Here is a 26,578-nt window from a genome sequence, read left to right as displayed (position 1 = left end):
GCTGGGGAGGAGTGCAAATTCCAGAGTTTTGTTCCCACATTTATTGTAATCTTTCTCTCTGGCCTGTTAAAATGAGGACTGTTAAGGGCTGCTCTGTGAAGTTGAATTGGGAAACATTAGCCAAGTGCTTTGAAGGAGAAAACGTTTTATTAGTTCCTTCTCTGCCAAGCAACCCTTTACTGACGTGCCTCTTCTGAAATCCTCAGAGGTTTTGGTAGCAGTGGAGTGGTAACTTGTAAGTTGTAAACTGGAGGCACGGGGCGTTTACTCCTAAATTTGGGTCAGGAGAATGGCTTTTTCTAGAGCATGACTTTATTCAAAAGCTTCATCTGTGGCCCTGGTCCCCATAAGTGGTCCTAAGGCCCTTATTTCCTCCTTCCTTCCCTTCACCCTTGACCTCTACTCTTGGGAAAGAAGGTTACTGAACAGGACATGTTTACAGAGAAATGCTTTTTGTTCCCCTTTTAGTCTGTCTCTAACTCCTCTACTGTCTAATCCCCCACCAACATTAAGATTTAAAAATTGATTTGTGAACCAGAGCTAATCTTTCTAGAAATGAAATCTGAGTCATGAGAGAGCTATAAATGTTTACCAACACTTGTCCAAGCTGTTGCATCAGTGTTCACGTAATGACCCGGGATATCCCTTTCAGATACTTTCTGGAAACAACTCTCAAAATCAAGACATTAGGCTGGTGAATGCCGAACGCCTCTTAGCAGGGACCACATTCTTTGTTGTTGTTCTTGCCGAGTCTCCAGCGCAGAGCCTCTGGTCGAGGCGGCCCTCTTACACCCTTTAGAGAGAGCGCGTTTGTGGCTCTGGTTTGCTTCAGCTGGGGTTGCTGCCCTGGAGGGCCAGAAATCAAACGTGACACGAAGATGCAAACACTCATGGGAACCTCACATGCCTGGCCATGCTATTTCAGGATGCTCAGATTAGCTCTGCTTGGCTATGAATGTGGTCGTAATTCCACACATACACAGATTTCCCCCTGTGGCTTCTTGCCTGTTTTAAAGCTGCTAAACATTGCCACTCTATAGAACCACGATCAGGAATGTATAAGCCCCATCTCTGTAGAATTCTGTGCTAGATTCTCTTCAGTGCTATTCAGAAAAGTTCAACCCACCTGCCTCCTGGCCACCAGGTGCTAAGGGTCTGAAACCCCGCTCCAGGAGAAGGGTTACTGAGTGCAAGCCTGTTCCTGCCACGGACATGTGCAGCATTAACTCGGGGCCAGGTAAGGTGCCCTGTGGGGTCAGGCTGCTCCCTGCTCTGGTGAGAAGATGAAGACCATTCACTTCACCTGTCCTTCCCTCCAGGAACTCCTTCCTCTTCAGGGCAGCCATCACATCCTGCCCCTGGTCTCCAGTGCAGCCACTGCCACACCCATCTCCCCACTCCCCAGGCTCCCACTGACCAATACAGATGAACTCTCCTCGGTCACCCCAGACCGCCTCACTCCCCTGCAGCCTGTTTTTGCTTCATCTCCTCACTCACCAAACGTTTCTTCAGTGCTCACTATTGAGGCTTGCTGAAGGCAGGGCCCTTGTCGCTGTGAAGTGTATGTTCCAGAAGGGAGAAACTGATACTAAACAAGCAAACAAGTAACTACTTAGATAAGTAAATGAATGCTTAGATAATTAATTCTTAGGTTAATTACTTTGGTGAATTAATTAGTAGTGATACGGGCTGTGGAGAGGCTGGCAGGATGATGGGATGGGAGTGGTGGGGATGCTCCCTGAAGTTTGGCTGAGAGAAGTCTGTGAGAGTTGAGATACAAATGACCAGGAGCCAGACACCCACATCTAGGGAAGAGCAGGCATCAGGGAGAAACGTGCATCAGGTAGAGGGAATGGCCCTGAGGTGAGACCAAGCCGGACAGATCCTGGGAAAAGAAAGAAGGCTGGTGGGGGAGGGGAAGGACGACGTCAGAGACCAGGTCACGCCCTCTGTGAGCACCTTACTCTAACAGGGTTTTGGTGGAGTGTATCGTCTGGTAAGTGTTTTAATAGAATCACTCTTTTTTTTTTAAATTATTTTTTTTTAAGTACAGTTAGTTACAGTTTGTCAGTTTCTGGTGTACAGCACAATGTCCCAGCCATGCATATACATACATATATTCGTTTTCATATTCTTTTTCATTAAAAGTTATTACAAGATATTGAACATAGTTTCCTGTGCTATATAGAAGAAACGTTTTTAAAATCTGTTTTTATATATGTAGTGGCTAACATTTGCAAATCTCAAACTCCCATATTTATCCCTTCCCACTCTCTTGCCCTTGGTAACCATAAGATTGTTTACTATGTCTGTGAGTCTGTTTCTGTCTTGTAGATGAGTTCATAGGGTACTTTTTTTTTTTTTAAGATTCCACATATGAGTGATATCATATGGTATTATTCTCTCTCTTTTTGGCTTACTTCACTTAGAATGATGATCTCTAGGTCCATCCGTGTTATAGAATCACTCTTGCTTGCATCCCATTTCCACCCAGCTCTGAACTCGTAGCCTCAAGGGCTGACTCACACAGGCTTGTTGGTCAGGGTGCCCTCAGCTCCGCCTACAGTGCTCCGTTTCTCCCTGCCCCCCTCCCCGCGCTCCCCCCCCCCCCGCCCCACATGCCCGCCCCACATGCCCGCTGCTGGAATTCAGGTCGGGCACTAATTCAGCCCCAGCACCAGCTAATCAGCTGTGCCTGGGGATTTAGAGGATGGGTGAATCAGTCTACCCCGAGCGGGACTGAGTGCTGGGCAGAGAGGAGGGTGAGGTGCTTACTAGGCTGTGAGACCTTGAACAGTTTCTTCTTCTTCCTGACCTCAGCCCCTCCCTCTTTCAGGTGCTCTCTGGCTGTGAGCTGTAGTGATCTGTGCCACCATCACAGTAACAGTATTTATCAGGCACTTGCTCTATGCCAGGCTTCACGTGTATCACTCTCACTTTCCTGAGACTGGTACTGCTGTTATCCCCATTTTACAGTGGAGGAAGCAGAGGCACAGAGGGGTTAAGCAACTTTTCCAGAGCCCCCAGCTAGTACGCGGGTGAGCCAGGATTCAAGGCAGGCGGTCTGATAGCCCCGTGCTGTAAGTCCCTACACCCTATGGCCCCATGCAGTGGGAATGTCTGATCCTTCCCACCCAACAGTCCTGAACGAGGTCCTTTTCCAGAGTGCGCAGCCCAGATGCTCCCTGCTGACATACCCGGCCTCAGGCTGTGAGCAGGCCTGTTAAGATCACCGAGTTAGGGTGACATCTCCTACATCAGCCATTCCAGTGCTGACTGTCCCCTCCAGGATAAACCCAGAAGTCCTCTTCTAGTCCAAATGTGAAAGCCTCCTCTCTGAGCACACCCACTACCTGCCAAATTAACAGTCAGTATGAATGGTAGAAACAGGTGTGTATGGGGCACTCCCATGGACTTGGCTCTCTTTTTTTATTATTCTTATTTTACTGATGAAAAAACTAAGGAGCAGAGAGGTTAGGCAACCTGCTTAAGGTCACAGAGGTAGTAAATGGTAGAATCAGGGTTTGAACCCTGGCAGGCTGGCCGCAGAGAGCATTTAGAGTACACTTCTTTATACAGAAGCATTCCACCCCTCTGGTTTCCATGCGGTGGTCCATATTCCAATGCTTGTAGCCTCGGAATAGTCTAGTTTTATTAACATAGGACAGGCCTGTCAATATTTGAAGACAGTTGTCACATCTCTCTTGCTTCCAAACCAGCACACCATGCTCTTAGGGAGCAGTTCTACCCTGGGTTCCCCTCTTCCTCCCAGAAAAGCACAAAGAGTGCTTTATAATTCTCCATCCAAATCCAGACACTTGTCAGAGGCAGGGGAGCACTATTAATAATTATGCTGGGACAACAGGCATAAACGGGGACTGTCCTGGGCAAACCAGGATGTGGTTCATCCCACCCCCCAGGCCACAGCAGAAATGCCACTGCTCAGAATGCCTTCTGAACACTTTGTTCAAGTGGATTATGGGAAAGCTGAGCTAATTTTACACAGATGCATTATTGATGGGAAATCAGGTTTTAGGAGTCTGCCATTAGACTTCTTGCAGTGGAAAAGGGCTAGATGTAAAGTCAAGTCCTACAGTTGCTACCGTGATCTTGAATGAGTCACTTCCCATCCCAAGTTCACAGTTTGCTCATCTGTATGGTAGAGGTTGGCAATCCAGAAGTCTCTTCCAGTTCTAAAACTCTGATCTCATGTCAGCCTTCCTGACAGAAGCAAAGATCTAAATTCTCTCTTTGAAGCCACGAACATGGAACTTGGAGATTTTAACCCATTTTGGGTGTCAGTTTAGCAGCTCTTCTACTAGCGTTATTTGCCAAACCTCAGACGTAGATTTTTGAGAGCAAGATCTCCTTGTCTCCTTAGCCTGTTTGAAGGGTGTTGGTGAAATTGTGCCGAGCACTGAGGATCTACTGTCAGTAATGCTTTTTCTCCGAGACAGCCATGGATTTTGTCAATCCAAACACAGGAAACAGAAACCAGCCTCTATTGAAAGTACCTATTGACTTACTGAGAACTTCTCTTTATTTAAAAAAAAAAGTGTACCTTTTATGTTTCCTAAAACCTATGTCTCTGAAATATGCGTTTTCACATAATTTATCATATTACATCCTCAAGATGTCCATGTAAAGGTACGTATCATCTTTGTTTTCTAGACACTGAAACAGAGGCTCAAGGAGACAGAGCAGCTTGTCCGAGGACACAGATGGTGGTGGGATTGCAACTCAGATTCACGTCTGCAGGACTCTTCTCCAGGAGACTTTGTCCTGCACCAGTAATTTTCAGTTTGTGATTTTCTTGACAGAGAGCTCATTTTTTCAAAGTGAAGCAAAGCTTTTTAGGATAAAATGGGGTGTATTTATCTGCCTTATGTGGTGCTCAGTGAGGGGCTCTGTGGAACCCCCAGCCCCTACTGATCATGGTTTGAACAACCCTGCACTTTTCCAGGTTGCCTCACACTGTTTTGCCCCTTTCAAGGCTATAGAATACTTATGGGATTCTGCACAATTTCGTTGTCCCTGAACTTGCTGCTTTTAATAAGTTTCACTGTGATTCTAAGTCACTTGGTAAAACACTCGGGCTTGTGTCAGCTGCGTGGACACGATTTTCGCTAGGGGCATTGACTCACTCCTTCCCCCTCTCCCTTAACCCCCGAGGCTCAGTTATGACCCTCTCCACCCTGTTTTCCCACCTTGCCCTGCGGAATCTCAGTCCCACCTGTACCATTCACAGAATCGTACGTTCTTTCTCGATATGACTTGCCTGCCTTCATCATTCATTCACTTCCCCAACAATAAACACTTGTTAAATATTTAGTAAATAAAATCATGTGGAAAGGCCTAGCCCAATAGCCAGCACATAAGGAGAATGAGTCCCCATCCCTGTCACAAAGCATGGTACTCCTTCCTTTCCTTGTGTCTGAGATGATTGGCTTCACCATGACAATCTCCCAGGTTGCTTCTCTAGAAAAACCCTGTTGCTCCTATGCCAGCTTTTTCTCTTCCTTAGAAGGTAAAAATGGGGTGCTTGGCTCATTTTCACTGCCTGCTTACCCTGTCCTTGCCCCGTAGTCAAAGCACAGTCTATGGCTCCACCAGAAGTTACTCCGCAGAAGAGGAAAAGTTAGAGAACAAGCTTCCCATCCTCTGGGGTTGCCGAATCCGAGGGATCAGCCAAGTGGCATCTATTCACAGAGCCTCCTTATCAAGGAAGAAAAAGAAAGAGTGGGAAATAGTTCCTAATTTTTAAGTCTGGATTTTTTTCCTCTCTCAGCAGTATTTAAAAGGGGTTCATGCTCAGTCTTTCCAACTGACAGGACATTTGATAAATGCTGACAGTTTATGTTTATGCTTAAGATTCTGTTTCTCTTGCTTAGTGTCTGGAGCTTTGCAAACACTGGGAACTGGTCCTTCTCTTTCTAAGAATGCAACATTCATGCCACCAGATTTTTCTTAAATATACTTCTTTAATCTCCACCACTTTAGATTTATGAATTGGAAATAGTTTTAAAAGACATGATCTATTCCAAAAATACATTAATAATTTTACCTACAAGAGAGATCATTCAGAAATGGCAAAGCATTAGTCCAGTGTAAACTGTTGGAAAATATTTTTGGCATTCTGTTTTTTAATTTTTGCCAAAGACATATTTTGCTTCAGCCATATTTCTTATGTAACGATCCCTTTTCTTTCTGAAAGAGCAGTAATTAGAAGTAGCAATCTGAAGTTCCATCAATCCACTATAAATTTAGCAGTCTTTCTCTTCATTCTGCACATGGGTTTTTAAAAATAATCTAGCTGTGTCCTGGATTATGTAACAGTGCCTCAGCTGTCTCCATGAGGCATCAAAATTTTGTGTGTGTGTGTGTGTGTGTGTGTGTGTGTGTAATGGATTGGATGCCTTGGCGAAAGTTATGATTAGCTCTTTGTTTTATTTCTACTATTTTAGTTACTTGTCAGAATTGGCCATTTTGTTCTTTGGGTGATTTTTCACACTGAACCCAACATCTAATGCTCAGTCCAGCTAAGCCAGGAGCCCCCACAATGTTCTAGTCCACCCTGAACATAAGGCATCCCCTGTGCCCTCATCCACAGCTTTGGATCTACAGTACTGATGAGTTAGAGAAAATGGAACAGCAGCATGGGTTGGCCACAGGCTAGTTTCCATTTGATTGTTAATGTTCACATCCCTTCCTTGGTTGGACTCCTTAACTTTCATGCAGACCAGGAATCCTTTAAAAAAAGTAGGAAAATCTTTTCATTGGAAAATGTCTTAAAACCAAAGAAAATGACAGAGGAAAATTGTGATGTATTGTAAATGGAAGCTGGTGTTATGAATCCCTCTATATCTTTTTTTAAAAAATTGAAGTATAGTTGATTTACAGTGTGTTAATTTCTGGTGTACAGTAGAGTGATTCATTTGTGCGTATCTTTATCTATATCTATATCTAGATACAGATATTCCTTTTCATATTCTTTTTATTTCCTCTATATCCTTTTAGTTCTCTTGCTCTTTTCTTGGATCTGCCTATTAGAAACATTGACTTGTCTTTGTGTGAAATTTATTCTGTGAAATAATTTTGTATTTCCTTTTATTTATGTATTGAGTTTATTACAGTTACGTGTTGGTATGTAGCAAACCACCCCAAAACTTAGTGGCTTATAACCGCAATCATTTATTTGCTTGCAAGTCTGTAGTCTGTGCTGAACTCAGCTGAGCAGCTCTTCTGCTATTCTTGCCTGTGGTCAGACCAAGGCTGCACTCAGATGGAGGTTAGCTGGGGCAGGACTGAGCTGGGCTTCTCTTTTTCTCCAGGTCATGTCAGGACCTCCCACCGTCCAAGTGGCCTCTCCGTGTGGTCTTTCCATATGGTCAGGATTGCTGTACTTTTTGCATGGTCGTTAGGATCATAAGAGCAGAAGCTGCCAGGCCTTCTTAAAGCTCAGACCCGGAATTGGCAGGGTGTCACTTCTGCAGCTTTCTTTTGATTAAAGCAGGTCATAGGTACAGCCCAGTTCAGGGGGAGGGGTGACTACCAGGAGGCATGATTCATTGGAGGCCACCAATGGAAAAGACTACCCTACAGTCATTCTTCAGTCATGTGGTACTTATCAAGTGCATGTCACGCACCAGGCAGTGAACATACAGTGGTAAACAGGCAAAGCATGGTCCCTGCCCTTATGGAATTTGTAGTCTGTGGGGAGCACAGGAAATCAGGAATGAGGAAATTACCATGCAGGTGGTCAGAGCTGGGACGGGAGCAGTGCCGGGGCCCTGGGAGCATGCCTGGACTTCATGGAAAATCAGAGAAGGTGTCCTGTGGAGACAGCTGAATGGGGTTGCTGGCAAAAGAACAGCATGCTCCCGGGCCAAGAGACAAGAGAAAACATGGCTCTTCCATGGAGCTGAGAGAAGTTCTTATGGCTCGAGGGTGGAATGGAGAGAGTAGAGCTGCATGGGGGTGTTTGAGGATCGGGGAGAGAAGGGGTCACACCTTGGGTTTGTGAAATCAAAGGCCTGAGAATTTAGCAGGAGCCTCTTTACATATGAGAGCCTGGAGGCAAGCCATGTTAAGATGAGACTTGCTTTCAGTTGTGATGGGAAGAGAATTTTAAGCAGATCTGCCTTTCAGAGAGATCACAGCTACATCATGCTGAGAAGGAAGGGACCTGGGCCCAGAGACCCCAGGAAACTGTTCTGGAGCCAGGCAAGGAGAGTGGTGGACGGCTCAGGGGGCAGATTACAGAGATACTAGAAGGTGGAATCTAAAAGTCTTAGTAATTGATTGATTGGTTATAGGAGTGAATGAGAGGGAAGAGGTGAGGTTACCTTCGGGTTTTTGGCTTAGGTGGTCTCATCTGCTCCAGTAGGGAACCCTGGAAGAGCGGCAGGGTTGGATCCTGTCGAGGTGGGCTGGAAGGACCAAGAAAAGCCACCTGGAATGTGCCAAGTTTGATTCCTTTAGTCCGCTTACCCTCCCCACCTCTCTCACCCACTTTGTTGCTTTCTGCTTCTCTCCTGTCCTCCCATGGGGAAAAGAAGAATGACCAGGTCTGAGGCAGGAGTGTCCAAAGATGTCACCATCTTGAACCTTTCACTTTGAGGGCCATGGGTTGGAAACAAGGGTGATGGAAGGTTATCGGATGTGGGGTTGGCAGCTGGAAGAGAGCAACTTGGGGCACAGGGCTGAGAAGTGCAAAGGCAAGGGGATTTGTGAAGAAATTGGAAAAAGAAGAAATGGAAAAAAACAAGCCAATTAGAAGAAAGTTAAGAAATGACTGAAGGCATAATAAAGGCAAGGAAAATGAATCATCTGAGGAGGAGATACAGAACAGAATAGAAAAAGCAAAGAGACAGACACTCCACAGGCTGTGACCTCTGTCATGGGAGACTCTAGAAGAAGACTTCTTTCATGCATCCTTTTTACATCTGCATTCTAGAAGTTAGAAAAACAAAATAAACCTTTTTTTCTAGAAGCCTCAGTGGGCCTTCAGATAAGCTTTCCTGTTATATAAAAAAGGGAAATGAGCAATTAATACCTTAAGGTAGCTTCTAGTCCTTTTGAGGAAGAAAAGGAACCCTAAGAAAAGAGAGGGACGTGTACAAACCATTAAAGTCCATTTAAAAAAATTGTTGTCTGTTCTCAAGAGATCTGACGGAGAAATATCTGTAGCCTGAGAGAATAAGGAGAGAGCATGTCCCCCTAATCAATTTTTAATAAACATAAATGGTGTAATGAATTATGCATGGGGGAGTGGTATAAAGCATTAAACCATGAAGGATAAATAATTTAAATGATTAAAAAGACTTCCTCTGTCATATGTTTGATGTATGAGAATTTGATCTGAATTTTCTCTTCAAGGAAATAGAGGAGGATTCTTTTTTTAAAGGGATTTTTCAAAACAGATTTTTTAAAGGGAAAATCATATGATGGTCTGCTAGGTGAGGGTGCAGGGCACAGAAATGCCAACTTCCATGATCCCATATCTTGTGCTCATTTGATAACTATGTGTGTGCCTTGCTGATGGGTGGTATTCAATCAGGCAATCAGGGGTGGAGGCACTGCCCATCTTCTAGAAGGCTGAGACTCCAGATCTCTTTCCAGGTATCCAGAGAAACTTGGTCTGGGTGCAGGAGTAAGGTGACCTGCTTCTTACACAGTCCTCTAGGATTCTGGGTAGGAGGTACTTTCTGTGCATAGTCAGTGCCTCAAGCAAACTTCCATTTCAAATTAGAGAAACAGGATGAGTTTAACCAAAGAAGTGTTGACCAAGGCATGACCCCTGGTTGTGGGCCATTCAACCTATGGTTGAGAGGAGCCACCTTCCTCCAAAGCACCATATTATAACATGCAGTGGCCAAGAGCATAGGCATCGGGGTCAAATCTACTTAGGTGTGAACCCGCTCTCTACCACTCACGGGCTTTATCATCTTCGTCAGGTGAATTAACCTCCCTGAAGCTCAATTTTCTTGTTTGTAAAATGGGTTCAGTAATACCCCAGAGGACCTGTTGAACATTAAATAAGATACAAATGTCAGGTTCTTAGCTCAGTGTCTGGAAAACAGTAAATACACTGTACGTGGTTATTATTAACTACATAATTATATATTGAATGTTTTCCAGGCTCAGGGGAGTGCAAAATAGGCCAGTAGAACCAGGACAAAAAAATGTAAACCTAGGAAATACCCACCATCTAATCTAAATCAAAGATGTGGTCTAAGAGCCAATTCTGGAAAATGCAGTATTTTTAAAAAATTTGAATTCAGATACCTTAAGGCAAAGGGCACATGTGCTCCAGTTAACCCCAGCCCTCACTGTTGCCATCAGCTTTTACTTCTCTACCTGCCTAGCTCTGACAGAAGTTTGAGTTTGCCACCTCAAGCTGAATAGTTAATTCTATAAAGTTAAATTGGTTTTCCTGAAGTTTCCTTAAGTGTTTTAATTTAACTTGGGGCATCTGATTTCTATACAGCCTTAATGGAGATAGGGAAAAATTTTTTTGGCCCAACTGAGTAATTTTGATAAAAATAAAGGCAAAACATACCAACAAATCTGCCAGTTGTTTACTTTATTGTTATTCCAAATTAATATTTACCTAACAACCATGTAGACATTATATTGCCTTTCTCACAACTCAAAAGCTGATAATTCAGAAATATAATTGCAGCCATTATGGTTGATATTCTGAAAACACACATGCTTACTAACAAAAGTTCAAGCTCAACTTGAACTTGATGCACCAGACACCAGGAAACTGAAAACTCACTGTAGGTATTTGAAATCATGGCTACAAATATGTTGACACTTCTCCCAGTGAGAGGCAGGTCAATGTCCTCTTCCTTTGACTCTGGTGGAGGAAGGGAATTGTGACTGCTTTGACCAAGAGTAAAACAGAAGCAGCCCCATGAAATGTTCAACACTAGATCATAAAAGGCCATACTTCTGCCTTATTCTTTGGGAATACTTGCTTTTGGAGACTCAAGCCACCAAGTAAGAAGTCCGACTAGATGCTGGAAAGGCCAGATGTTAGTGCTGTGGTCCACAGTCTTGGGCGAACTCATCCTTTAGTCTTCCCAGTCTTGCATCAGACATAAATGAAGAAACCATTATGGAAGTGGACTCTCCAGCTCCAATCTTCTAGTCCCCAGTTTATCAATGACCCCAGTTAAGACCACAGATGTTATGGAACAGAGAAGAATTGTCTCCATCATGACATTTCCAAATACCTGACCCACAGAATCTGTGAGGATAATGAAATGTTGGTTTTATGAAGCTGAGTTTTGGGCTCCTTTGTTACACAGCAGTAGATGACTGGAGCACTCACCCAACAAGGTGGCCTGGTTGTATATCTTGTGTGGTCACCATGTCACATCATTGTGTTTATAAGATCTTGACTGTAAGAACCACCTGATCCCATCAAAATGTACTATATTGTTGCTAAGTTTTTTCTGTACAAGATAAAAATGGTAGACTTAGCTAATCAGTCAACAGATATGTATTGAACTGAGACCCAATAATAGGTGACACACCAGCTCTTCTGCAACTTTATAGTTTGCTTGGAAGAGTATGTTACTGTCATTTTTCATTTAGCAGTGAATCCATGTTACCACCTCTACAGTAGAAATAACAGCTTTCTGCAAATGGTGTTGGGAAAACCAGACAGCAGCATATAAAGCAATGAAGCTAGAACACTCCCTTACACCATACACAAAAATAAACTCAAAATGGATCAAAGACTTAAACATAAGACAAAATACAATAAACCTCCTAGAAGAAAATATAGGCAAAACATTATCTGACATACATCTCAAAAATGTTCTTCTAGAACAGTCTACTCAAGCAATAGAAATAAAAGCAAGAATAAACAAATGGGACCTAATAAAACTTACAAGCTTCTGCACAGCAAAGGAAACCATAAGTAAAACAAAAAGACAACCTACGGAATGGGAGAAAATTTTTACAAATGAAACCGACAAAGGTTTGATCTCCAGAATATATAAGCAGCTCATACGACTTAATAAGAAAAAAACAAACAACCCAATCCAAAAATAGGCAGAAGACCTAAACAAGCAATTTTCCAAGAAGACATACAAATGATCAATAGGCCCATGAAAAAATGCTCAGTATCACTAATCATCAGAGAAATGCAAATCAAAACTACAATGAGGTATCACCTCACACCAGTCAGAATGGCCATCATTCAAAAGTCCACAAATGACAAATGCTGGAGACGCTGGGGAGAAAAGGGAACCCTCCTACACTGCTGGTGGGAATGTAGTTTGGTGCAGCCACAGTGGAAAACAGTATGGAGATTCCTCAAAAGACTAGGAATAGACTTACCCTATGACCCAGGAATCCCACTTCTGGGCATATATCCAGAAGGAACCCTACTCCAAAATGACACCTGCACCCCAATGTTCATAGCAGCACTGTTTACAATAGCCAAAACATGGAAACAGCCTAAATGTCCATCAACAGATGATTGCATAAAGAAGCTGTGGTATATTTATACAATGGAATACTATTCAGCCATAAAAACCGACAACATAATGCCATTTGCAGCAACATGGATGCTCCTGGAGAATGTCATTCTAAGTGAAGTAAGCCAGAAAGAGAAAGAAAATTACCATATGAGATTGCTTATATGTGGAATCTAAAATAAAAAACAACAAACAAACAAATAAACAAAACATAAATACAAAACAGAAACAGACTCATAGACATAGACTACAAACTTGTGGCTGCCAAGGGGGCAGGGGATAGGAAGGGATAGACTGGGATTTCAAAATGTAGAATAGATAAACAAGATTATACTGTATAGCACAGGGAAATATATACAAGATCTATGGTAGCTCACAGAGAAAAAAATGTGACAATGAATATATATATATTCGTGTATAACTGAAAAATTGTGCTCTACACTGGAATTTGACACAACATTGTAAAATTATTATAAATCAATAAAAAATGTTAAAAAAAGAGAAATAACAGCTTTCTTCAATGATGAGGAATTAGGCAATGCATTAAAAAGCACTTAGTGTTTTTTTTTAAAAAAGATAACACTGTTGATACCCATAAGCACTTGATGTCATAATTATTTTAGGTTAATGGGTAGTGCTAATAGTTTGTGCTATTAAGAGCATTTACAAAGCAATCTGAGCATATACAGGAAAATTAGGCTATTAGGGCCTGAGGTAGCTAGTGAGAAGCAGCTAAATTTAATAACAGTCTTAGTACTTGCATTTGGAATCAGTTTAGTGGTCTTTTTATGAACACATAGTTCAGTCTGAATTTTGAAAATCAGAGCATGGCAGTTCATAGGGCAGATCTCTTCTGAGAGGCTGTGTGAAGAAGTCATTATTCTTTCCAATTGCTGCCTTTTCAGCCTAGCCAGCAGCAGAGAAGGTCAGCTCCTTTTTTCTCCTAGATTGGGGTGGCAAAGCCATAGCACATGCGATGCCAGTCAGTCAGGCTGTCCCTAAACATGTAAGTTCGCCATGGTGGTAGTTTCACCTGCACTGTGTGGCCATCACACACAAGTTCTCCTGGTGGACACTTGCTTGGCCATTTTTCACTGCCCATCCTTCTGAAGAGAGCCCATGGGCCCACTGAACCAGAACAAAGGTCACTAGCACAGGTACGACTGAAGATAGGTTGGTTGCTTTCTATTTGTCAAAGACTTTCTGTCTTATTTGGATATCTGTCTCTCTGTTAAAAATATTGGTGGGCGATGTACTGTTTGTGCTTAATCCTACAAACAGAACTGAAAAGCTAAGGAGATATCATCCTTTTGAGAAGAGCCATCAAGATGGCATTATGATTCAGTGTAAGTAGAATGGCCAAGAAACACTGGTACAGGAGATTGTAGAAGGAAGGACAAAGGGAGTTTTATATCCAGTTTTGTCTTAAGGCCTATAAATTACTAGGTAGCTTAACTTAGGATTGGAATAAGCATATTTTATTTCGAAGCTCTTATACTTTGTGCATACACAGGGTGGGCCATGTATGGTCCACTTTAAAAAAAAATAAAACTGTGAACTAGACTATGGATTTGAGAATGAGGAATTTCCTCTGTTCTTTGTTGTTGGGAGGCAGTAATCTTTCATTCATTTAGTAAACGCCTGCAAAGTGCCAAGGACTTTCTCTCCCCTACTCCCCAGATGAACTGGTAAGAAGTAGTGTAGTGGAAGCTGGTCCAACGGAGCAAGGGCGCGTGACTCTACTAGGAAGGTCTGGAAGGAAGAGGCTGACCCTGAACCAAGGCCAAGAATGGCATCACAGGAGACAGAACACCTCTCTCTGACCTGCTTATTGCCGTGTCAGTCTTTACTTCAGAGATGTGCTGATAGGTGGGAAGTAATTTGTTTTGTTACATACTATTCCAGATTTTTGTAAGGGATGGTAAAGCTGACTCTGGTGGGAAGCATGTCGTTAGCACATTCCCTTGTGTTAAGATAGTCACTCACCTCTGGGTGTGCCTCCCCACTCCTCTTTTCCTTGAAAAGGGCCAATAATTCCAGACTTCCTGTCTCCTTTAGAGAGACATGAAACTGTCATATGTACTGGACAACAATGAAAGGGTTTGATTGATTGATTGAGTGATTGATTGATTTTAAATGTCTTGGATTTTTACTTCATCAGCTTGGCATGAAGAGAACATGAGGGTGGGACCGCCAAGAAGGGAAGGTGGTTTATAACAGAGCCTTACAGTCACCGCAACAGCAGAGTTTCTGAGCTGCCATCGTCAGGACGGGGGAACCATGTTGAGATAAAGACGTATCTGGTCCAGTGCAGTTCAGTGAAGTTAGGGTTTACAACTGTGACTACGGTAGAAACTGCCTCTATTTGGAATTACTCTTGATCGTTATTTCCTTAGTCGACCTCCAGATAAAATGGCTGGCTGCCATTTATGAGCCCTGGCATGTGAAAAATACGTGTCTGTAAAGACTGGCATTAAACCCAGTGTGGCATGCCAGTGACAACCGCAGACTCACGTCTGTTGTCTCAGGACACTTTGGGGCACACTCACTGTACAGAATGTTGAGTGAGGTGGCTGTCACTGTGCCTATTAGCTTCTCTCTCAAGCATAAAGAGTTGGATTTATATAAGTAAAATATGCCTGGTATGCAACTGCGCAAATGAGAAACATAATCCCAAGATGTGTCCGGCCACCATGTTAGCACAGTTTGGTTGTGGGTTTCTGGATTTTTTTTTTTTAACAATTTGGATAGCAAATTGGATAGCAAGACAGTTTATCGTTAAAGACAACCCAGAATGGTGGTGGTGTGGTGGTGGTGCTTTGCTTTGTTTGTTTTTGTTTTTGTAACCTTAAATCCTTGTCTTGAATGAAGCTAGATGAATTATTTTTAAGCTGGATTTATACATTTAGTTATGCATTTAGTAGCACACAACTTGTCACAACTTAAGTCCCCTGCATATTCCTATTGCTTAGGAAGTCTTCACACCTATAAAGTCTAATTACTAAAAATTCCAACATATTTTGATGGATTTTATGGTTCGCAGTGGTAATTTTCCAATAATAAAGGAAGTATAATTTATTAAAACAAAACCTATAATCAGTTCATTGTAATATTCCATTAACTCCCATTCTGCTCCACTTCCATCAGTGTTATTAATGACCCACAGTGCCCTGGAGGTTAAAATGCAGTTTATATAAAATGTTCAGGGAATATATTTCAATAAGCACACTTCTGTTACTAGATACAGAGATGTCTCATCATTCTTGTACATAAATTTGTCCTTGGAAGTTAAGTGGTGGATGTTATGTTACTGTCCATGCAGTAAGTATAGTATATCACTGAGAGATATGCAACAGTAATTTAGCAAGTAGCACCTTGTTTTATTTTAGGTACCTCCCAGAGCACCAACTCTATTTCTAGAAGTTACTTGAAAGCAAAGAAAATAATAGGTAATGATATATAAAATGTCATGTTACTCATTCAAAATAACTGTGAGTAATTAATAAAATCTTGAGAGATGTTGATTCTTTGAAAGTTTACCTCATTTATAGGATCATGTAATTAAGCCTGTCTGCAGTCACTTCAAAATCCAAATCATAATCCAGAAAATATGTGATAAACACATGTGTTTGGGTTTGATTTTGCTCAGCTGGATATGACCCACACTCTAGTTATAACCTAAATATTCTCTGACCCCCACGTGGTCCAGATTCGGCTTGGAGTCTCATTCAAAGAAAACATTAGAAAGCCTTGAAGAGTAACATCTCTTTAATCTGAGTTTTTCTAAAAGACATGGCTTAAGGGTTTTATACTAGACACCATGTACACATTTTCTTCAAAATTCTGTGTAGCCATCCATTCCCCTGCCTGCACCTATGGCCACTGCTAGACCTCTCTGTCTTTCTCATCCACATAGTTTTTCACTGGCTGTGTAACGTTCCTCATTTAGAAAAAATTAATGGAGATATAATTCACAAACCATTTTCCTCCTTATTTTTTCATCAGACATAAGTACATCCAGCTCTTCCAAATCTAGAAGCATAAATGCTATACGACTTCCAGACTCGAAGTATTCACACAGATTTCCTGTTCTACTTCCTAGCTGGACCGTGCCTCTCTAGGATGGCTGGAGGACCTATAGCCCTTCTGCCCCAGTTTCTGAATATCTTTTATTGCCTGCATGCCCAGCACTCTCAGAAATAAAGCCCATTGCTTGACTCTGATTGCATTTCTTGTGAGAAATTCTAATGTAGAATTTCCAAGTAATAAAATTTCCACCTACTAACAGTAACAGTAGCCACCATTTATGCACTGTACTGGCTAAGCTCTTAGAATGCAGCATCACAGTCAATACTCAGAAAATTATCGCCATGTTACAGACCAGTAAACTGGGCTCCCCAAAATTAAGTAGTTCACTGCAACTAGTAAATGCTGGATCTGGGATTTGAACCCAGGTAGTTTGATTTCAGAGTCCTTCCTTTTAGGAGTGACATGAGCTTGTTTACCAATTCTGCCCTGTTCTGTGTGCTCTTAAATGTGGAAAGGAGGCATGCATCTGAGTAGGAAGATTGTGCAAACAGGTAATTTAACTAGCTGTTCTCTTGGTCCCATGTTACATATACGTGTGAGGAAAACACAGATCCTGAGTCAGAGCCACAGGTCTGCATAATGCTCGCTCATGATCTCTCCCAGTGCCCTTGGTTCACTTTTGAATTGTTTACATTGCCTTGTATTCTTTTCTCTATTTAGCCTAAAAGAAAGGAGCAACAGTTATGCAAGAGCACCTTGGTTCTCAATACTGTCTACTACCTCTGGAATTCTGTATTTATGAGGCTTCTTAAAACTCATTGTGGGTGATTGGCAAGGCTTTCTGTGTGCCCAGAGACAGTCTTTTTATGATCAAGAGAATTTGCCATATCCTTTCAATGTTTTGATCAACAGCAAAAATGAGTGAGGGGCCTAGTTATTTGGAATTAAACTGCATGAGATTGGATGGGGCCAGTTTGGTTGTCGGCATCAGGCCCTGTAGGATGCCAAAGAAGAATGACTGTGCTAGGTAGGGCTCTGGCTTTAGAGAAAGCTGGCCGGAGGGCCTGATGATTCTGGCTTAGATTACATTACAATGGCATAAACAAATGTACCAGAGTGCAGTGCATCAGCAAGAGAACTTTCTTGACCTTTCATCTTCTTTTTAGCTGTTCCAAGGGCTCAGAAACCTGGTGCATGGTGTCTTTTTGCATGATTGCTAATGAGGAAGGTCTTTGGCATGACATAATGCTCCAAAAATCCCCCAGGGACAATGTAGGAACAATTGCTCTGGGGTCCAACTGGACTGTTTGACCTACATTGTGAAGCGCTGACTGCCAAGGGTGTGCCTCACTACCGTTCCTCTCTGTACCACATGCATGTGGTGTGCATGGTTTAGCTTTCTCTGAGACAGTTTTGGTGTATATTGAAAATGACACTGGACCTTAGTCAGAAGCTTTGGATTTAAATCCCAGTTCTATCACTTATTTACTTGTTTGAACAAATCCCTCCCACTCTTGGAATCCCTTAGTCTGCCCTTTTGCATTATGAGAATGATTTTAAAAAGATTTACTTCATAAAAATGTTTATGTGGCTAAATTAATTTTTAAAATATGTCAGAACAGAAACACTCTTTTAAGGTATTTAATTACCTCCTTTTTGTGGTCCAAACCAGGATCTCAGTCCAGTAAATTGAGAGTTGATGGCAGATCTTCAAACTACACCTTTATCCCTACTCCGTCCTTCCCACTACCCTGGGATTCTCCATGAAAAATTAAAAATGAAATTTTAGTGTTAACCTTTATTCAAACACATACAGATATAGAAACACGTGCGAACAATACGTGGTTAGGTATTTTATGGCCAGAATTTTCCCCATTGCCCCTGCTCTGATATCAAAACTTTAAGAAGGTGGAAGCTTTCTTTTTAAGGGAAAGTAAGGTTGGTTTCTTGTTGATTACTGTGCTTTCTTAACTAGACACTAAGAAACTCGGAATTCTAGCCTCTAAGCAGGTCTAGCAACATTATTTTCTCATTTGAATTCCCCAGCTCTTTAGAGGGTATGTTTACATTCTTGTGATCTTACTGTTGCACTCTTACCTAATTCTAGAATAGATTTCTCAACTGATGATGACGTCTAGTGATGGGAAGGCAGGTAGCAAGAAACTCACTCTGACAGCTTCCCTTCTACAGATACTTCTACAGATCTCCAGAGTGCCTGCATGTCTCAGAGTCCAAAATTCGCAGAAACATTCCTCAGGATGTTCATGGCTATGTGCCAGCCACTAGGGTCTTGACTTCCCTACTACCCTACTCTTACCCACATGATTTGTGAGAGCTATAGCCAGTCCTCACTGTAGATGAGGGAGGGAAGTGAATGGAGACTTGGCCACATACTCTTTTAGAAGGTTTATAATGTCATTTCCATATACACACACAAAATTTATTGTTGTTATTAACATGAATCTGCCATTAAATTTCCCAAAGTAATAGACTGACCTTACCAATTAACAGGGTCCTACTGTGCAGTTCTCTGATGTCCACCAAGAAAGGTCACATGTATTTGATCTTTAGAAAAAAGTATAGGTAAGATTTCTAAACTGTTAGATATTAAAACACACACAGAACCCAGGGGTAAAGGGTACTACAGTAATAAAAACCATGGTCAATCAGCAAAGGTCAAGGAAAGGGGGGAGAAAAAAGAAGAAAACAATATAACAGAATACAGATAAAATAGCAGGAATAAGATAAACATATAACACTAAATGTGACTAGGTTAAATTCCTCTATTAAAATCAATAACTCTTGGATTGATTAAAAAGATAATCTAGCTAAGTGCTGTTTTTAGGAGTCTTTGTATATCAAAATTACACAGAAAGGAAGAAAATACAGGAATAGGTTGGTGAGTTCTAACGAACAAAATAAACATAGGGACGGTAATATTAATTCTAAAAAGTATAGGATTAAATGTAAAAAGAAATATTGAATGAGACATAAAAGAACAGATATATATCAAACAAGAAGATTCAATTAATGAGAAACTTTGTGTACCGAACATTTAGCACTGAATTAGATAAAGCAAAATCTGTTAAAAACACAAGCAAAATAATACAAATAAAAATATAAATAAATTTAAAATTTAAAAACACAAAATTTTACATAATCATAGTGGGAGACTAACAAAATGCTTTCAGAATTTGATCAAGGAAATAAAAGTAGGAACAGAAGATCTGAGTAGCATAGTTATCATTATTAACCTAACCCAGTAAATAGGAAACATACATAGTTTTTTTAAAAAGACCATGGTTTGTTTACAAAAATTGATGAAATGCTAGACCACAAAGAAACTTTTAAACTAACCAGAAAGTAGATACACTGGACACATATAACAGTAACAGAGCATTGAGAGTTAATACAAGATGGCTCCTGCCCCCACCTTCATCCAAGCACTTGGAAACTAAAACATGATCCTTTCACATAATTCTTAGATCAAACAGGAAATCACTACTGCAACCGGAGACCATTTTAAAATTCACAATGAGAATACAATGCATTGAAGTGTGGGATTGGACTAAAAATATAGTTAGATACAAAGTTAAGCCTTTCATTTAAAGGACTGAAAAGAAATAAAATAAGCTTATAATTTAAGAAGCTAATAAATGAAAAACAAAATAAAACAACAAAGTAGGGGGAAGGAAATTATGAAGTTAAATTATGAATTAAGTTAAATTGTGAAATTTTTCTAATAAGAAAAAAATTAGATTGGCAGTAAGACAAAAGTGCAGAGTTAATGGGAAAGGCTGCTGGAATGAGGCTGGAAAGCTGGGTTAATGGGACAGAAGACAATCTTCCTGTCCTCATTGTCACTGAGGTTTGATTGAGATGAAAAGCATGTGCAAAAAATAACTAGACAATAGGACTGTTTTCAGTGTGCCCATTTGTGAGTTATAGATAGTAAACCATCTACAGCAAAGAGTAGTATTAGGCTCTGAGTCTCTGGCTCCAAATTATCAAGGGCCTTTGGTCAGGTTACTTAGCCTCTCTGACTTGCTACTTAATCTGGGAGTCACAGTACTTCCCTCATAGGATAGCTGTGAGAATTAAATCAAAGTATACCAGGCCCCCTGTATCCACCAATGTGGAACCACAGATACACAGATACTCAGGGCCAACTGTAAGGGACTTGAGTGTCCTCCGATTTTGGTGTAGGGGGTTAGTGCTGGAACCAGTCCCCTGCAAATACCAAGGGATGACTTCGTGCATGTGGTAAGGGCTGCCAAAAAAAGTCATTGTGGCATCTCTTCCAGTCTCTTCTGGATGCTGGTTAGATGATCAGGTACCATCGGTATCTTAGTGCATTTTTCACAGGAGTAGGACAGAAAATAGTGTTTAGAGTACCCAAGTTCTACCTACCTGGGTGAAAAGATTGGGCATTTCATCTGTGACTGTTCGTGAAATATACCCATGGTGATTGGGTGACAGGTCTCCATTAAAAGAAAAAAATCTGTAAAGCATGGCACTCCCAAAGCAGTAGCAGTTCCTGAATTCTGGCCATGGGGAAAGGAATGGCCAGTTTTGCCTTTCTGTCGTCGGATGGCTTCCCTGGGTCTGCTCCTGACCAGTAAGCACTTTTACTTCTCATCAGTAAGAGTGAAACATCATTCTTAGACCTCTTTAGTGTCAGCACTAGGCTCTTCAGGCATGATGATGAATTCTGAGACCTTGGAAAAGAGACGTGGTAAAAACAATAAAGGAGTCAGCTAGTAAACCCATAAAAAAATTGAAAAGGAACTTAAAGCTTGTTGAGGATTTGTGGTTTGAGGGATAGTTAGGATGTGTCTGGGAGTAGTTAAAAATCAGCAGGTGCTACACATTGAACCACGTTAGTCACAATATTTGTTCAGTAGGGGGAAGAATCGGTGAGAGTAGTTAAATGATGTTTGTGGTCCAAACAAGAGCTAATTGACAGCTCTACTTGCTCCATCCCCAAGATGCCATCAACTATAAGGTACACCATCAAATTTATGACAGGTAAGGAGGTAGTAGAGGGAAGGACACGATATTAAATGTATATTTTGGTTCCAAAAATGCTAGAATATGAAGGAAAAAAGTGGTCTCAACACAAACATGCATCTCAGAATTAAGGAAATGCAGAATTTCACTCAATTGGTGATTTGGTGGTTTTTTGCTGGTAGAAGATAGGACTGATTTTATAAAAGCAATTTTTTACATGTTTACTAATACATGGGGCAGAACTAGTGAAAATTAAAGGCAAGTAGAAGTTTTCTCAGGCCCGTAGGTTTTCTTTCATTCTCTCGTCAAGACAGAAAAAGTCACGGACAAACAGGGAGTTAGTATCCATGGTGAGCCAAGCATCTCGTAGGGTCAGAAAATAATGAAGAGCTCAAAAATGAAAACCCTCAAAACCAAAATATTGATAGGAGAATGTCAAAGGAGCACAGGAACCAACTGAAAGGGCTCCCATCAGCTGAAGGGAGAACAATCTGAGCAACAAAATGACTAAAATTGTGCTGAATTACAACTGAAAGTGTAAAATATCTGTGAGGCCATACTGATGTAAATAAATGATTGAAAAAATTGTTAAATGGAGCGAAGGGATCAATCTTTTGTGCAGAAGACTTCAAAGTAATTTCTATAGATCCTTCATTTTCAGGCTTTACCTTCCAAAGTGTGCAGTATGGATGAGGGTGAGGAGACCCTTCCTGTGAGAAACCTGACAAATACCCTTTCAGGGGATCGGGGCCAGCATCAGCAGTATTCCATTATGGTGATAGTATATATGCTTGATGTGATGTGATTCACGTGGCACTTATTCTTGGTGGTCTGCCTCCAAATAACCCATTACCTCAGTCTTATCATGAGAAAAATATCCCACAAATCCCTGTGGGACACACTACAAAATACCTGACAGTCCTCCTGAGAATTGTCAAGATAATCAAAACCAGGGAAAGTCTGAGACACTGCCACAGCCAAGAGGAACCTAAGGAGACCTGATGACTAAACATAATGTGGTGTCTTGGATGAGATCCTGGAACAGAAAACGGACACTAGGGAAAAACTAAGGAAATCTAAATGCTCTATGACCTTTAGTTAATAATAATGTATCGATATTGACTTATCAATTGTTACTTACCTGTCATACTAAATGTAAGATTTTATAGTGGGGAAACGGTGCAGAATGGGTAGAAACTCTATTATCTTCTCAGTTTTTCTGTAAATCTACAACTGTTCTAAAAAATAAAGTCTACTAAAATTCTTTTAATGCCCAGACAGAAAAAAAAAATTATGGACAAGAGGCCAGATTAGGGGCTTTAAAGGAAAGTTGTAAAGCATTTTGTTGAGACCTGTAAAAATTCCACACAGAGCATGGCTTAAGTAGAACATATGTAACTGTTTAGCTGAAAAAAATGGAACTGGCAGCTTAGCCCAGAGTGTGACACTTCTAAATACATTCAAATGGACTCATTATTATTTATCACCGAGGGAGTATTTTGTTTTTCCAAGATGGCAAAGTTTTACCATTATGCCTATTTTAAAGTGAATGCCGTGCCTATAGCCATCGTAACTCAACTGGCTAACCTAACTCAACAGTTCAATCACAAAACCAGCCATCAGCTGTCAAAATGGTAAAACAGTTATGCGTGTTTTCAAAGCCAGAAATGCAATCATGTGGTGAGACTTCAGAGTTTAGTGTTGTCCAAAGTTCTGACTCTCAGGATTCATTTCCTTACTCGGTGTTCTCACATGGAAAATTTCTTTGGGGAATTATAGGGTAATATTTTCAAGACTTGGAACAGTGAGCTTGTCTACAGTTACCTTTCTAAAAAACAACAACAAAAAAAATCCCTTTAAAAGCATTTTTTAAAAAAGAATTAAGCCAGGGTAGCCAGAGAGAAACAACCTTGGGGTTTCTGTACTGAGTCAAGTTGTACAAATTGCAGAATATTCTCTTCCATCCAGGACATCATTTTACTCCCACACACCAGTTCCTACATCCATAGATTCCAGTGTGCTGGACCCCCAGAGAGCTAGAGGAATTACAAAAGGAAAAAGGAGGGCACTGACCACAGGAACAAGAAAGCCCGAGATGACATCCCTGGGCTTCTTGCTTCTGAGGTCCTACCTCAGTTCTTCTCCAGTCCTCCCCCGTGTTGAGGGCACAGAGGGGCCATGTCAGCCATTCTCCCTGGAGCCAGACCAGCATCAGAGTCCCCCACGGCCAGGGCTCACATGCCTCCAGGAACCCCTAACCAGCCCGCACACAGGAAGACAATGTCAGCCCTTTCAGGGAAACCAAAAGGCTGGAGACCAGCTTGGCCATGGGGATAGGGGTGGGAGGATGCCTTCCAGTTATTTAGCCCTGGGAGGCAGAGGACTGGCTTTGTTTGCTCAACCCAGCATTGGGGCACCCCATCTGACAGCAGGGCTGGCTAGACTGGATGTGAACTTGAGACTGTCCCAGGAAGCTCAGGGTGAGTGGCCCTTGTTGCTGCAGGAGCCAGGCTCTCGTGTGCTCCTCCCTGGTGGCACTCTCCAGAGAGGATCCTGGGGACACCCTGGGCACAGCACCACGGCCACCCTTCCTCAGTGGTCCCCAAGGGTCGTAGCACCAGGTCTGTCCTGGTGACAGGACAGCACCCAAGCTCCAGGCTCTGCAGCAAGCTGTCCACCTTTCTCAGCTGCTGCCCCTGCCCCAAGATGGGCGGCCCTGGGGCTCAAGAATCTGTCTTTCCTTTCTCCCCCTCCCTCCTTGTGGAATCAGAAGAGCCAGGAGCTCAGGCAATACTGTCCCCTGCCTCCTCCCTCACCACCTCCAGGCTTCTCTCCTCTTTACCTGCACCCTAAGGATGCCTGAAACCAGCTGGGAAACCCCTGCAGAGACACAGCCATTTCTTCAGACACATGGTTAGCTCAGCGTGAAGCAGGCAGGGAGACAATCTTATCACATGCCTCTGACCGCTCCTTGAGCGAGTCAGAGAAGGTGCAGTGAGGAAGTATAATGTCACATGCAACACTTACAGGAAACTGGCCACAAGACATCAGGGGAACTTGAGAACTTGGTCGTTTTCAGCGGATTAAAACAACACAGGTTAGTGCTTTTTCCCCCTCCGAAAAATCTTTCATAGCCACTCTAAAATACCTGATAGATGCCCTTTCCTTAAACTGGCTTTAACTCTTTTTGTAATGTGAAGAAATGTCTCTGGCTTTGACTGTAAGAGCCAGGGTGTAGCTGGGAGCCACACGCTGTTAGAGGAACAAACATCAAGCCATTATTATGAAAATGAAATTCTCAGAATCTCTTGCTTCCCTGTTCAGAACTTCTGTGCCTTAAAATACAAACTTTCAGATGGTCATTAAATTACCTATTTCATGGAATTCAGCTAAGCCTCTCTTTGTGTTTACCTATTAGAATAAATCCTAAATGGGACCTTGCAGCTTGTGTTTGCCAGATGCAGGGTGTTCAGAAGGTGGTAGGAAACAGCAATATTGTGTGGACAAACGCACAGAAGTTTGTTATTTTTATGCACTTCTTCTCTGACAAAACCAATCTTTTGGCTTGTATTTCCTGTTACAGTAAGTTCTCATATCTTTATAAATTCTCAAGTTCCCTTTTCTTTTCTTTTTTTTTTTTTCTGCCCTCTTCCTTCCTTCCTCCTTCTTTTTAAAAAATTTCTCTTCTTTTACGAACATGGGGAACGGGAGTAGAGGGGTGTGAGCACTTTGAATGTGAGCTGAGGAAGTCCCCTGCCTGCCCCTCTCCCAGGGTTGAAGAAGCCAGCACAGCCTGGGGCTGTCATGTGCAGGGCAGAAAGAAGCCATGAGGTCTGACTGTCACTAGAGCTTTGTGTCTGTAGCCTGTGCTTCCTCTAGAAAGGAAGACTTGCAGAGTCTAGAGAAGAGCCTAGAGAGTCTCGAGAGATGGTTAAAGCGTTTGGAAATTAGAGCCTAAAACAGCTAGAGGGCTCAGGATGATTCATCCTGTGGCCCGCGAGGGACAGTTTAAGAAAGAACTTCATTAAAAGGCTCTTACACAAAGACCTGCCACCTTCAGACCTAAATGAAAAAGGAAAATGTCTCAAATCTGAGTTAGAGGAAGGAAGTTACTACTTCCTTGGACTGTTACTAAGTACTAGAACAGGCTAGCCAGAGAGGTCGCTGAGTCTTTCTTCTGGACGATTTGAAAACAAACTAGACTCCTTCTGTGGCTGTGCTCTCATGTGAACAGAGGCAGGGAGAGAGAGCAGAGAGGAGCCCAGGTCTGGGAGTTTCTTGTTTCCTGTCTTCTTGGTTCCAGCCCAGAGTGTTCTATAAAGTGTCTGTGCTGAAAAACAGAACGACAGGAGAGGGTGAGGGATTAGTGGACCCACGTGTTGTTTATATCCCAGGAATGCAAAGTAACCAAAACTGTGAGGCAAAAGAAGACTCATTGTTGATGATGTGCTCAGATCGCCACATTTTTTTCATTTTTAAATACCATGTTGTGCAAGAAGATGGCAACGAAGCTGTCTCAACCCAAGTGGTTTCAGAAACCCAGCACTAGCTCTGACGGAGGCAGCCCATGTTTCCACCGGGGGTGGGTAAAGGGGAGATTTGACTTTATTGGTATTTGGAGCCCTTTGTACAAATAAATGCCTGGAGGAGACACGCAGAGGGGAACTGTGGTGGGCAGGTCTCTGGCACGTGGCCCCAGGAGTGCCCCTGAGCACCAGACAGAGGCTTACAAGTGTAGCGGTGGCTGGACATCCCTAGAAGGATCTCTTCTTTCAGTTTTGTTTTGATTTTTTAATTGGTCATAAAGGTTTGTTGTTCAGGGATTTTTGTGTTCTGCTCACAGTAGAAAAGGGCTTTCCAGATGGATCTGACATTTTTTTGAGAATTGCATCCTTCCCCAAGCTGTTTCCCTTTCTTCTGGAGACATCTGTTCCCTCCGCAGCCATTTCTCCAGCTTCCCCGCTTCGCTGTGTTCCTTTGTGTTTGAGGTACAAGAAGAGGATTATAAAGTGCTATTATTATGCAGTGCCTCTGATCCCCAA

General features: G+C 42.0%; 1 protein-coding gene across 2 annotated transcripts in view; it reads left to right on the top strand.

Annotated features, from left to right (window-relative positions):
• WIPF1 (WAS/WASL interacting protein family member 1) overlaps window positions 1-26,578 on the top strand; it is a 117,314-nt gene that overhangs the window by 17,306 nt on the left and 73,430 nt on the right. Inside the window, exon 1 of one of the 2 annotated variants that reach the window (XM_072961190.1) lies at window positions 24,598-24,633. The exons of the other annotated variant lie outside the window; for it this stretch is intronic. The gene's annotated coding sequence lies outside the window, so the exon portion shown is untranslated. Of the gene's footprint in view, window positions 1-24,597; window positions 24,634-26,578 lie in introns of those variants that run through there. 2 annotated transcript variants of the gene reach the window in all.

This window comes from Vicugna pacos, chromosome 5 (assembly GCF_048564905.1).
Source record: "Vicugna pacos chromosome 5, VicPac4, whole genome shotgun sequence".
In the NCBI taxonomy this organism is placed as follows: domain Eukaryota; kingdom Metazoa; phylum Chordata; class Mammalia; order Artiodactyla; family Camelidae; genus Vicugna; species Vicugna pacos.
The sequence above is the reverse complement of the archived record's forward strand: the minus strand, read 5'-3'. Positions and strand labels throughout refer to the sequence as shown.